Below are 13,477 nucleotides of genomic sequence, written 5' to 3' on the forward strand. Positions count from 1 at the left end.
AGGTGACTGGAGTGGCCAAGACGGAGCACGGCCAGAGGGAAGGAAGGAGCCCAGGACGGGGCCAGGGAAAGCCTGTGGGCCGGAGAGTTGCGACATTGCCCACCCCCCCGGCTGAACAGGACGTTAGTCACACCTGTTCTTAGGATCCTGGGCTAGAACCTGGAGAGAGGGAGGGTTCAAGTCCCCCTTCCCTCCTGGCAGATATGAGGGCTCCTCGGGCAGTAAGGAGTATCATCACCAGATTAAAGGACACTGGAGTGAAGGGGGGTTGCAATGACTGGGAAGGGGGTCAACCCCAAAAAGGGGGTGAGCCCCCCCAACAGGGGTGAACCCCTAACAGGTGGTGGAGAATGTGGGTGCTGTCCCGGGGACCCTAGACTGAAAGGGGACACACAGTTAGCCCCCAAAGTCAGGAACAGCAGCGACAGCTGGTTAGAGAACTGGTGGAACAAGAAGAAAGATGGGTGCAGCAAGGGGCCACCTTAGGGAGGGCAAGCGTCACACCCCTGGCAGAAGGAGGCGAGGGGACAGCGGGGACAGGCCAATTGCCAATAAGGTTAACAAAGATGGGGCCGTTAGACGACCCGGAGGCCTATCTCGTAACTTTTGAGAGAGTAGCTCAAGCTGCCCGCTGGCCCGAAGAACACTGGGCCACCCTCTTGGTGCCATATCTCACAGGGCCCGCACAACTGGCTTACAGGAGCCTAGTGGCCCAGGATGCGTTAAGGTATTACAGAGTTAAGGGAGCCATACTAGACCAGGCAGGGGTGACCCCCACAGACTTATAGGCAAAAGTTTCGGCATGAGAGGTACCCTACTAGGGCTCGGCCACGAGTCGTGGCACAAAAATTGCGCGAACTGGGGTGGCGCTGGCTTGAACCAGACAAAAGAGTCAGCGCCCAGTTAGCAGACACAGGGGTGCTAGAACAATTCCTCCGGATTCTCCCCCCAGGGCCGCAACAGTGGGTTCATAGACACTATCCCCAGACGTTAATTGATGCAGGCTCCCTAATGGAAAACTATCTAGCCACCGAGCCCCTGGGGGGGGAGCGCTGCTGAGTTCACAGCTGTGATGGCCGAGTGGTTAAGGTGTTGGGCTAAAAATCCAATAGGGTTTCCATGTGCTGGTTCAAATCCTGCTCACAGCAAGGCCTGTTGTTTGGTCACACCCCTCACCAGGACAACAAGCTGCACAACCCCTGAGACACTCTCCTGGTCCCCAGTCAATCCCTTTCTGTGCCTTCCAAGAGAGACACAGGGCATGGTGCCTCATTATGGGTCCCTGAGCTCTCAGGCAAACTTGCAGTCCCTGCCCCTTGCCCAGCACCCCATGGCTCAGCCCTACTTCTGAGGGCTGCCCTGCTGTAGAGTGTGATAGGAGTTGAGTGAGAGGCTGGGCGTCCGGGCGTCCCCCAAAAGTCCATCCTTGAACGGCAGAAATGTTGGGGATATGGTGTGGGTCACCCCTCCCCAGGCACACAGCCCCCCCCCACCCCTGCCCTGTGTTGGGAGCAAAGGGTTTAGAGAAGTATTGTGGGGGCGGGACAGGTCTTGTTCCCTGCTCTTGCTCTGGCTCTTCCTCCAAGAACTTGGCCAAAGAATTGGTAACAGAATATTTGTCCAAGTTTATGTACAGAAAAAAACTGACAAGCATGTTTCTGTGGGGTAGTGGTTACTGTGTTTGCTTAACATGCTGAAAGCCCCTGGTTCACAGAAGGGGGGGGGAGCCTCTCTTATTGCGGCTCCTCTTGATGCCCAGGTAAGCACAGCTCCTGCTGCTTGGCCTGTGCTTGGGATAAGCCCAACTCCCGGGCTGACTGGCCAAGGAGGGGCAGGAGGGGCCAGTGTGTGTGAGGGCGTTGCCCAGATGGGCAGCCCCAGGCTGGGAGGACAGAGCTGCCCGACATCTCTAGGGCTCCTGAGGCCCAGGGGGTCCCAGCACAGACACAAGAGCAGCAGCCTTGGCCAATGGTCCCAGGTTTGCAGGGACCATCCCTGGCTCCCCACTCAGACTGGCCAGGGGGGCACGTCGGTGCTAACAACATGCTCAAGTGGCGCCGTGTTCCAGCCAGGCCGACAGGGAGAGTTTCTTGTAGTGCCACCCAATGCCCACGAGTGTGGCCCTTGCACCTGCTCCCCTGGCCCCTGTGGGGCTGGCAGGAAAGAGGCCCAGGGCTAGGCTGGAGCGAGGGGAAAGCAGGAGGCAGGAAGAGCCCCAGACTGGAGCCCAGCTCCCCTTTCCTCCTCTGGGCACCTTGAGCAGGGGAGCTGGTGCTGACAGCTCCAAGGGAAGGCTCAGAAGCCACAGAGCAACTGAGGCAGGGCAAGAGGGGGGCAGGGCCAGGCCCCCCTCTTGGATGTAGAGCCACAGAGACCCCCGACTGGGCTGCTCCCGCCCTCTGGCTGCCAAACGCTGAGCGAAGGCCCCACCCACCAGATAGCGGGCGGCTGCCGACGCTCTGAGACCAGTGTGAGAAGGGGGCAGGAAAGCAGGTCCAGGCCCCCTCACCACTGCTCCCACAGACCCAGCCTGCTGGGAGGAGGCTCTGGCCACCTCCTTCCTTCCCCTCTCTCTCAGCTCCCTTCTCCTGGGGGCTGAAAGGGACTTGGATCCCGGGCCCAGCCCCCTTCCTCAGGGGGAGGAGAAGATGTCTGTGTCTTGCCCCCATTGTCACCACTCCATTGATGACTCCAATTCTTGCTGCCTGCAGTGTCCAGGTGAGAGAGGGTCTCTGTCCTCCCACCCTGCTTGAGCTGGTTGCTGGGTTTCTCCTCCTGCTCAGCTGGCTGGCTCCAAGGAGCTCACACGAGACTAGTCAAATGTGCCCCCATCAGCACCTCACCCTGAGCCACAGCCCTTGTGCCATTGCTGGGTGGGCATTAGCCAAGGAAGCAGCAACTCCCAGGAAGGGCTGGGAGGAACAGAGGCGAGTCACAGGAACATGATTTGTCAGGGCCCAGCTGTGGCCAAAAAGGGTGAAATGATCATTAAATAAAGGGGAACGTTAGAAAGGATTACCTATTAACACCTGGCAAAGGCTGGGATTGAACCAGGGACCTTCAGAGCTTCAGTTTAACACTCTCCCAAGTGAGCTACTTTAACTGACACATTTGGCCTGTAATTCTCCTCAGAAGATGGAAATTGCAGTTGGTTCGCTCTCTGGTTCTACTAAAGCTGGACCCAGGGCTAGACTTTTTCTTTCTAAAACCCTGGTGAAAAGGGAAAGCCAATTGCTTGCAGGTTGAGAAAGTGAGTTAAAGAAGGGCACCGCCCAGCATGGGGCTTGAACCCACAACCCTGAAATTAAGAGTCTCATGTGCTTCCAACTGAGCTAGACAGGCTATGCGGGAAAAGTTTCCTAATATCCCATCACAGCATAACAGGAGCCAAGTGTTCTCCACTGCCTGACTCAAGGCTCTTCCTTGCCCCTAATGTGGAGTTCTGCTCTGTGGAAAGGTTTGAACTCGAACCCCACTCCCGACACACCCACTTCTTTCCCCACAAGGAACGGCCCCATTTCCATCTCTCCAGGGACAGGAGAAGGGCTCTGGCCTGTTCTCTGCAAAATGCTCAGCCTGTTTCATTTTCTGCAGGAACGAGTGGGATCCATGCGCCCTGTTCCCGAGTGAGAGGTATATGTCCTCTTCCCCCCTTTCCACAGACACAGCAGGCCAGGGGGCTATGAGCCTCCAGAGGCCCCTTCCTACATGGCCTCCCACAAAGCTGGGGTGAAAAGCTGCTAGATCCCAGAGGTAGCAGGATTCACTCCCATCTTCTCCTGCCCGTGCCCTGGTGCTGAGGGGCCGGCCCCTTTCCTGCTGCCCCAACTCTTATTCCCACAATGCACTTTGTGCAGGGGCCCTTGGTCTTTCTGCCAAGGTGCGTGGCTGGCAGCCAGGACTCAGGACCCTTCCCCCAAACCCCCCTCTGACCCGCTCACACTGTCTGGCTGCCTCCAGCATGGGCTGAGCTCAGGGGTCAGGTGGGTGACCTGCCCTGCAGCTGTGATGGCATCAGGCCCTTCCCGCCGGCCTGCTCCGTCTGGAGATGGAGCTCCAGTGGCCTCAGACACCCAGCAAGAGGAACAAAACTCTCTCTGTTGAACCTCAGGGAATGGAAGCCAAAGCACCTGAAACTCGTAGCAACCACCTGAGTCTCAGGAGGTCCCACTCTGAAATTTGAACTCAGATTGCAGGATTCAGAGTCCTGAGTGCTGCCCCTTACACCATGGGACCTACACATACAGCTTCTGGTGGGGACCTGGGATATCCAGGTCTCAGGCTGGCCTCTGCTCTCCTGGCTTCCCACCAAGGCTATGTCTATACTCGCGGCTTCTTGTGTGAGTAATATGCAAATGAGGCTAAATGTGGAACATCTCCAAACCTCATTTGCATACCTAATGAGACACCATTTTTTTCAGAAGAGGCTTTTGTGCAAGAATGAGTTACATCTATTACTTTTCAGGAAGAACGGCATTGCGTAAGAGGGTTTTTCTTGCACAAGAAGGGGCAGTGTAGACACTCCTTCTTGCGCAAGAACCTCTTCTGAAAAAAATGGTGGCTCATTAGGTATGCAAATGAGGGTCAGCTAGATTCCATGCTTAGCCTCATTTGCATATTACTCACGCAAGAAGCCGCGAGTGTAGACATAGCCCAACAGTTTCATCTCTCAGGGCTCTCTGGCTACATCTCCATGGCACATTTATTTTGGAATAAGCTATTCTTGAACAGTGATTTCAAAATAGCACGTCTACACTGCAGGGAAACTTCAGAATGAGTCCGAGTCAGGCTCCGGTAATGTAGACGAGTTATCTCGATTTAGAGCCCTGGTAGAAATAACTTAGAATGGGCCTAGGGAGGGGCCATTTTGAAATAGCGGAAGTGGAGCATCTCCACACGCATTATTCTGAAATAGCTATTTGGGAATAGGTGTTATTCTTTGTAGGATGAGGTTTACAGAAGTTGGAATAAACCATCTATTACTTCAGATTATTTCACATTAACGGAATTGCTGCACAGACTTTGGCATTGTTATTCTAAATGGCCATTATTCCAAAATAACTTTTCTGTGTAGACAGAACCTGTGTCCTGCCCCAGCTCTGCTGCGTTCAGGACAAATTCCTCGTTAGGGTCCATCTCAGTCTGGGGTCAGTGAGAGTCCATCCCACCTGAGATGTGTGTTACACAAAAGCCTCGTGTTCCCTGTGTAGAAGCAATTTTATGTTTAGCTAGAAGCCATCTTGTATATCAGAAACCATTTCAGCTTTTCTCTCAAGCACGTAGACCAGAGTGAACTTTGGGTGTGTCTAGACTACTGAGTTTTGTCGACAAAAGTGGACTTTTGTCGACTAAACTATACCAGCGTCTACACTACCGCTGAGTTCTGTCGACATAACGTCGACAGAACTCAGCAGTTTTGTCGACGCTGGTATACCTCATTTTACGAGGCATAACACCTTCTGTCGACAGAGTTCTGTCGACAGAAGGTGTTATTGCCTGTAGGGTTGCGTCTAGACTACAGGGTTCTGTCGACAAAGCAGCTTGCTTTGTCGACAGAACTCAATGTGTCTGCATGCTCTATGTCGACAGAAGTTTTGTCGACAGTATCTGTCGACAAAACTTCTGTCGACAAAACCCTGTAGTCTAGACGTACTCTTTCTGTCACCCCGTGAGAAGAGGCCTACAGGATGGGCTATTGGTATGTGTTAATTGGGCTGGTTGGGACAGGAGATGTACTCCCTCGTACCTGTCCGCCATCTTGTTGATAAAGCTATGTTTTTTTCCAAATTTAATTGAGGATTTCTGTGATTGGATGCCCTGACGTCAGACTGTTTGGCTAAGGGTATAAAGATACTAGGATTGATTGTATTAGCAGCCTTACTGGGCCCGGCTCTGCTGTGACCACGTTTGGCTCATGCTGTGCTTTATTAATTAATAAAGCTGTTTGTTAGCTGCCGAAACACAGAGGAGCGTGTTTTTGCTTCGACACCTGACTAGTGCACAATACGGGCTGCAGGTATCTGTTTTGTGTGGGGGTGTAGCTCAAGGTACGTCTAGACTACATGCCTCTGTCGCCAGAGGCATGTAGATTAGGCTACCCGACAGAGTAAAATGAAGCGGCGATTTAAATAATCGCCGCTTCATTTAAATTTACATGGCTGCCGCGTTGAGCCGACAAACAGCTGATCAGCTGTTTGTCGGCTCAGCGCGATAGTCTGGACGCTCCCCTGCCGACATCAAAGGGAGTTGTCGACAACCCAGGTATGCCTCCTGGGATGAGGCATACCTGGGTTGTCGACAACTCCCTTTGATGTCGGCAGGGGAGCGTCCAGACTATCGCGCTGAGCCGACAAACAGCTGATCAGCTGTTTGTCGGCTCAGCGCGGCAGCCATGTAAATTTAAATGAAGCGGCGATTATTTAAATCGCCGCTTCATTTTACTCTGTCTGGTAGCCTAATCTACATGCCTCTGGCGACAGAGGCATGTAGTCTAGACGTACCCTCAGTGGCGGAGTGTTCGACTGTAGATCAAGTGGTTCTTGGTTCAACGTCAAGTGCCCCCTTAGGAAATCTTCCTTTAATAGAAACATTTACCTCTCCAGTTCTATTGCACCCTGGATTTCTGTTGTATGTGGACTCTTTAAATGAATACAAACCCTTAATGTTTTCTGGCACCAATACACATAAACCAGGCAAACCTGTTCCTCAGCTGGAACCAGCTCAAACCCGCTGTGTGTCTGGTTTGTGTTTCCAGCAATTCAACAAGGGTGTGCTGTAGATGCCCATTGGCATGTCCTTGGTCTCTAAGGGCTGGGCTGTGCAGAAGAACAAGAACCACACCCAGCTGGGGAGGAAGGGCTGCGGTCAACCTTCAGGAGTTCGATTTAGTGAGTCCAACTAAGACCAGAGAGCACCTGACTAGGGGTCAGAAGTCTGCTCTTGCTGCCTTTGGCTTCCTGCTGTGAGGACATGGCCAAGCTCAACTGAAGGAAGCTGCCTCCAGCTACATAAGGGGGGATGGTGGGAGGAGCAGACACATTGGCCAGGCACCACTGGGGGCTGCCTCCCTCACCTCCCCCGTACTTGGGAGGTGCCTGGGCCAGCTTAGCCATGGGGCCGCTCTCTGGGACAGCAAACATGGACACAAGGCAGGATTCTCTCATTCTAGGACCATTTGTTGGTTTTTAAGCTTTTACAGCTACAGACTAGCAGGGCCCCACCGAAGGGAACGACTATGTGGCCCTCAGACCTTTTGTTTGCTGGTGCCCACACACTGCTGAGCTCACAGCTGTGATGGCCAAGGGGTTAAGGTGTTGCACTTGCAATTCAATAGGCTAACCCTGCAAAGGTTCAAATCCTGCTCACAGCAAGGCCTGTGTTTTGGCCACACCTCTAACCAGAGCAACAAACCCCTGAGTCACTCTCCCCACACTCTCCATCCCCTGTCAATCCCCTTCTACTTCTTTCAGTGCCACGTCCAGACTGAAGAGGACGCTCTTTCTACGAGGCAGAAGGGACGTGTCCAAAGAACAGGGTTTTCCAAAATTTGGTGCCATGTAGCAGCAGATGGCAGGAGCCAAAGAGGCTTGACAGCCTGTTCCATCCCAGCGCGCCGCCCTCCCAGCCTGCTGCTGCTCCAGGAGGGGGTGTCAAGTCATGTGCATCGGGGCATTCGTGATGTCACGTGTGATACCAACACACAAAGCCCTGCCCCCCACCCCAGGAGCTACTGGCAGGCAGGCACAGACCCTCTGTCCTCACCTCCGCAACCAGCCGTTCCCAAGGGGGTGAGTCTGGGCAGAAGGTGATTCCAGGATTCTGTTCCTGGCCTTGTGGACAGAGATACCAGGACAGAGAAGCAGCCCCAACAGGCCCCTCCATAGCTCAGCTTATAGAGCAGAGGACTGGAGCAGCTGCCCCTAGGTGGCTGGTTTGACTCTACTTCTAAGGAGAGTTCTTTTCCCCTCCCCTGGATGAGGCAGAGCAGGCAAGGCCCTTTTAGGGGGGACAGACAGGCTCTCTACAGAGGACCCAACCAACAGCTCAGCCCCGGAAACAAAGGTCTCCTGCCAGAGCCAGGAAATGAACCAGACACCTTTAAATCTTCAGTTTAACACTGTCCCCCACCAAGCTAGTTCAGCAGCTGTCAGGGAAGCTTTTCCCCACAGCAGCACACAAGAGAGCAGCTGTTGTCAGTGGCCCTGTAGGGCAAGATGAGCTTGATCAAGCCTCAGACCAGCTGGACTAGCCAGCCCACATCACAGTGAGTCACTAGTGACCCCATCAGAGAAAAGCCCTTGGCAGCTGCAGAGACGTCCCTGTAGCTTTCTCTGGTGTCTTTTCCAAGAGATCTCTCGTGGGGCTGCTGGCTTGGGAGTTTAATGCTTGATACTAGTAATGCCAAGGTTATGGGTTCAAGCCCCATGCTAGTGCCAAGGCTGTTTGGTTTGGTACCTCGTCTTTGTGTACCTACCTGCTATGAATAAGGAAAGAGAAAAAAGGCCTGAGATGTGAAACAGAGGAAAGGAAGCATGGAGCAGAGTGTCAGCCCCTTTTCCTCTTCCTGTAGCGCTGCCCATGCAGGAGAGAGAAGGGGCAGTTTGAGTCACCCAGCTCTGCCCCATGTGAAAATGGCAAGTGTTGCCTTAGAATTGAGGGAGTGGTGGGAAGGAGCCTGAAGTCACCTCTTGGGTCACAGCTGCTGTTACATGTGACAATGAGACACTGAGGTGAGAAAAATGACTAGACAGTGGCCATGTGAAACATCAGGCTGGTTTCCCTGAGTGGGAATCAGACCAGACCAGCAAGAGTTTTGTATCCTAGCCACTAGACCACCAGAGACACCTGACACATGCCTCTTTGCTCACCTACATTAGCCTTGCGCAGGATGAGGGTGATGAGGGTCCATTCTCCCTTGCCCAAAGGGGACAAGAACAGAAACCAAACAGAACATCAAAGCAGCCAGACAGGGCCATGCCAGTTGCCCAACTAGCCCAGGATCCTGTCTCACAACAGCAGCCAATTCCATTGTCCCGAGGGAATCCTCAGGACAGACAGTTATTAAATGATCCCTCCCGTCACCCATTCCCAGCTCCTGGAATACACTAACTAGGGACACCTGCCCTGTCCATCCTGGTGAAATGCCATTCATTGTGGCCACCAGGGCTTCCAAAGTTGAGTAGCTCTGCATTATGGGTTCTTAGTAATGTCAAGAACCTCAAGCAATGTAAAGCCAGAGTGTGATGGAACTGGAAAGGAAAATATTTCAACTAGAAGGAAACTTTCTAAGGGGGCACTTGGATTTGAACCAAGGACCACTTGATCTGCAGTCAAACACTCTGCCACTGAGCTACACCGCCACAGAAATTGGCATCTGCAGCCAATGTTGGGAACTGGATAAGGAACAAGAGACAAGAGGCTTTTGTGTAACTCACATCCCAGGTGCCACCCTTGGGCTTGGTCTCCACACTGAGCAGGCGTGTGGCAGGGGTCTGATGCTGTCACAGCTGCAAGGCAAGTCACCCACCTGGCCCCTGAGCTCCATGTGGGCAGCAGCCAGACCGTGTGAGTGGAACAGAGGGTCATGGGGGGCGGGGATTTGTATATTTTAGGAAGGGTCCTGAGTCCTGGCTCCCAGCCATGCACGTTGGCAGAAAGACCAGCGGCCCCTGCACAAAGCGCATTGTGGGAATAAGAGTTGGGGCGGCAGGAAAGGGGCCGGCCCCTCAGCACCAGAGAGCCGGTGGGAGAAGATGGGAGTGAATCCTGCTACCTCATGAGCAAAGGCAGCACTTTTCCAATGCAGCTAATTCTGCCCCACCTGCAACCTGTCTCCAGTGCTTCTGCCACTGTCTGGCCCAGGAGGGCTGGTGTCCAGCAGCTCTCTGCCCCAATGTGGCTGGCTTTTGGGGAGAGCAAGTAGGAAGTGGGGACCGGGCCGGGGAGGGGGGGCTACTGGAGCCACTTAGCCCCCGGCTGGCTCTGCTGGTAAAAAGAAAAAATGGAAATTTCTCCCCGCATTGGAGAATGTGGGTATCGATCCCACTACCTCTCACATGCGAAGCAAGCACTCTCCCACTTGAGCTAATTCCCCTGCTAGATGCACAATGGTTTTCTTGGAAGCTCTTCCCTTCTCCACAGAGACGTCGGCCTTCCAGGTCAGTTAGTCGTGGGAAAGGAGAAGGCTCCAAAAAGGCCTCAAGGGCAGATCTCAAGGAGACTCCCTGCAGCAAAGCCATGAGGGGGGGGGGGGGGGGGGGGGGGGGGGGCTCTGAGATGGCCCCTGCCCTGCAGCCTGTCCCACCTGGCCATTGTCATGGACTCTCTGTGAGGTCATCACCTCCCAACCTCCATTAGCCAATAAGCTGAGGGGCTGCAAAAGGCCCTTGTGATGTCACTGCCACACCCACCCCTGCCCTCCAGGGCTAATGTCCTGCCCCAGGCAGCCCCTTTGCATGGCTGAGCTGCTCCCAGGGGTGAAAGTGACACATTTCTCACAGGGCCTGTTCTATTGGGCACCACCCCTTGGGCTGGGCAGGAGGGAGGGGAAGGCTCAAGGCAGGAAGTTGGGGGAGGGGTTGTGATAGGACAGTACCTGTAAGAAATTAAAATGTGGAGTGTGGGAGGCTCAAGGCAGGGATTTGGGGAGTGTGTGAGAGTGGGGGGGGGGGGGGCTCAGGGCAGGGGTGAGGATGTGGGAGGTAGAGAAGTCAGGGCACAGGATCTGGGATATGGGGGAGGCTTGGGGCTGGGACTGTGTGTGTGTGTTGAGGGGATCCCTCTGCTTCCTGGAATCAGCCGCTGATCAGTTTCAGCAGCAGCTGACTTGGGGATGCCTGGGGTTCTTAAGTTGAATCTGTATGTAGGTCAGAACTGGCGTCCAGATTCAGCCACTGTTGAAACTGATCAGCAGCAGCTGAATCTGGACGCCAGTTCCGACTTACATACAGATTCAACTTAAGAACAAACCTACAGTCCCTATCTTGTACGTAACCCAGGGACTGCCTGTAGGCGCATTGATTATTTTGAACTATGGGATGCACCCCTAGTGAGTTAGAGCTGAACTCTGCCCCCAGCTCCCTGCTCCACCCACCCACCTACCTACTGACTCCCTCGCTGCCATGGGGCTGTTTGCACTGGCCTCTTCTCTCTGTAGCCAGGCTTCAGCCAGGACTGAGACTCAGGCAGGAGAATGTGACCCGGCTCCCTGCACCTGGGCCCTGCATTTCTCATCCCTTCAGAGACACTTGCTAATGGAGGAATCAATCACAGTCACGTGAGTGTAGATTATGAAACTTTGTAGCTATTGTTGCCTTGGAAACTCCCCACAGACCTTCCCCTCGGGTCCCGGGCAGCCCACTCACACTGCACAGCTTTCTTCGAGGTGAGGGTGCTGTGTAGACGTGCCCGTCCTGTTGAGGGCCAGCCTGCTGGGGGGAGGCTCTGGCCACTTCCTTTCCTTGTCTCTCTCAGGCTGTGTCTACACTGCAGGGCTACGTCTACACTGCAGGCTTTTTGTGCAAGAGCAACTGCTCTTGTGTAAAATCTTGCAGAGCGTCTACACTGAAGGCACATTTTTGCGCAAGTAAATTTATAGTGCAGCATCAGACAACAGGGCTTCTTGCACAGAAGTTATTGCTCTCCCCACGAGTAATAAGCCCTCTTGTGCAAGAACTCGTCCACAAGGTGGCAGTGTGGACGGGCAACAGGGGTTTCTTGCTCAAGAAAGCCAAATATCTAAAATGCCCGTCAGAGCTTTCCTGTGCAGGAGAGCGTCCACACTGCCATGGCTGCTTTTACAGAAAAGCACTTCTCTTGTGCAACAGCACAAAACAGGGTAGATGTAGCCAGGGGGTGTTTGGGTTTGTTACGAGCACTGAGCTTTGTACAACAGCCCAGGGAACATTGTGAAAAGCCAAAACCTTCCGGCCCTGGGTGTCCTTGGCCAGTCAGCAAGTGGCAGAAAGGTTCCCTGAAGTGCTGACTTCAGGTGATTTGAAGCAAATTGTAACAGCTCAGATGAGATGGCCGAGTGGTTAAGGCGATGGACTGCTAATCCATTGTGCTCTGCACGCATGGGTTCGAATCCCATCCTCATCGGGTGTTTGCAGCCCTTCCTCTTGCCTCTCTCAGAGGTTCAGTGCCAGCCTCTCCTGCAACCCTGCCTGCCCCACAGGGGAAATCTCCACAGAGACACTCCCAGATGGGACCCTCAATCCCTTCTGCCCTCAAGGGGAAACCTCACAAAGGAGATTCCAGGCAGCCAGGCCATGGGGGTCTCTGAGATGCCCCAGCCCTGCAGCCTGTCCCACCTGGCTGTTGCCATGGTCCCTCTGTGAGGTCACTGCCTCCCAGCCAATGAGCTGAGGTGCTGCAAAAGTTTCTTGTGATGTCACTGCTGCCTTGTAGGCTCATGTCCTTCCCCTGGCCAGCCCCTTGGCATGTGTGAGCTGCTTTCCCTGCCCCCGTCACTCAGGGCTGGTTCTGGGGCTCACACAGGGAACATCAGAGGCTGCTCAGGGGGCCACATTGCTAGGCCAGGGGCCCTCCTGTGGGGCTGTGAGTGTTGCTGTCCCTGCTGTATAGACAGGGCCATAGAGCCTCAGGAGGCTGCAGTGGTGATAGACACTTCCCTGGTTTTGGGAGCTAGACGAGATTTCAAGTCCCATGACTTGGAGGCAGCTACCGATACCCATGGAAAACTGATTTTCAGAGGGGTGTGATCAGCCCTTCCTGTGTATCTGGCTTCTTCAAAGGGGCTTAATCAGGAGCTAAAAGTTGAAGAAGGGACAGTTAGAAGGTGAATTTCTGTCTCTGGCACTGTCCCACCTGACAAAGAATTTACATTCCTCTGCTTTCTGAGACAGTTGGCAAGGATGCTCCACAATGGCTCTCTCTCTCTCCCTCTCTGCAGAAGCTGTTCAGACCCCTCACTAGCCAATGCTGGTGTCAGGTGCAGCTCTGAGTGCTAAAACCCCAGGTGTGCAAAGTCAGAATGAAGGGAAGCATTTTGCTCTAGAAGTGACAGCCGGAGGGAGGTGGCTGTAGCAGAGCAGGGTCTGTCTGGAGACAAAGCGGAGCCTGAGGATGAGAAGGCCCATGAGAGGCAGAGACTCCAGAGCGGGAGGGTGGGAGGGCTAGGTATTTGGTCCAAAAAAGAACTGGATAATTGAATGCAGGAAAGGTCAATCAAAGGCATTTAACCAGTATGGACAGGGCAAGTGTCCCTAGCTGATGTATACCTGAAGCTGGGAATGGAGGGATCACTTAATAACTGTCTGTCCTGAGGATTCCCTCCGGACAATGAAATTGGCTGGTGTTGTGAGAAAGGATCCTGGGCTAGTTGGACAACTGGCATGGCCCAGTCTGGCTGCTTTGATGTTCTATTTGGCTGTTCTTGTCCCCTCTGGGCAAGGGAGAATGGACCCTCCCTGCATCCTGAAGTGGACATTAAATGGCCTGTGAAAGGCTAGTGTAG

General features: G+C 53.8%; 3 non-coding genes across 3 annotated transcripts; 2 read left to right on the forward strand and 1 right to left on the reverse strand.

Annotated features, from left to right (window-relative positions):
* Positions 1-1,066: 1,066 nt before the first annotated feature.
* On the forward strand, positions 1,067-1,148 carry TRNAS-AGA (transfer RNA serine (anticodon AGA)). Its single transcript has one exon. It is a non-coding gene; the product is annotated as a tRNA-Phe (tRNA).
* Positions 1,149-9,287: 8,139 nt separating this feature from the next.
* TRNAC-GCA (transfer RNA cysteine (anticodon GCA)) lies at positions 9,288-9,359 on the reverse strand. Its single transcript has one exon. It is a non-coding gene; the product is annotated as a tRNA-Cys (tRNA).
* A 2,658-nt stretch (positions 9,360-12,017) lies between these two features.
* TRNAS-GCU (transfer RNA serine (anticodon GCU)) lies at positions 12,018-12,099 on the forward strand. The gene has a single exon. It is a non-coding gene; the product is annotated as a tRNA-Ser (tRNA).
* The last annotated feature ends 1,378 nt before the right edge of the window (positions 12,100-13,477 follow it).

Source organism: Pelodiscus sinensis, chromosome 19 (assembly GCF_052426305.1).
Source record: "Pelodiscus sinensis isolate ZL-2025 chromosome 19, ASM5242630v1, whole genome shotgun sequence".
NCBI classification, from domain to species: domain Eukaryota; kingdom Metazoa; phylum Chordata; order Testudines; family Trionychidae; genus Pelodiscus; species Pelodiscus sinensis.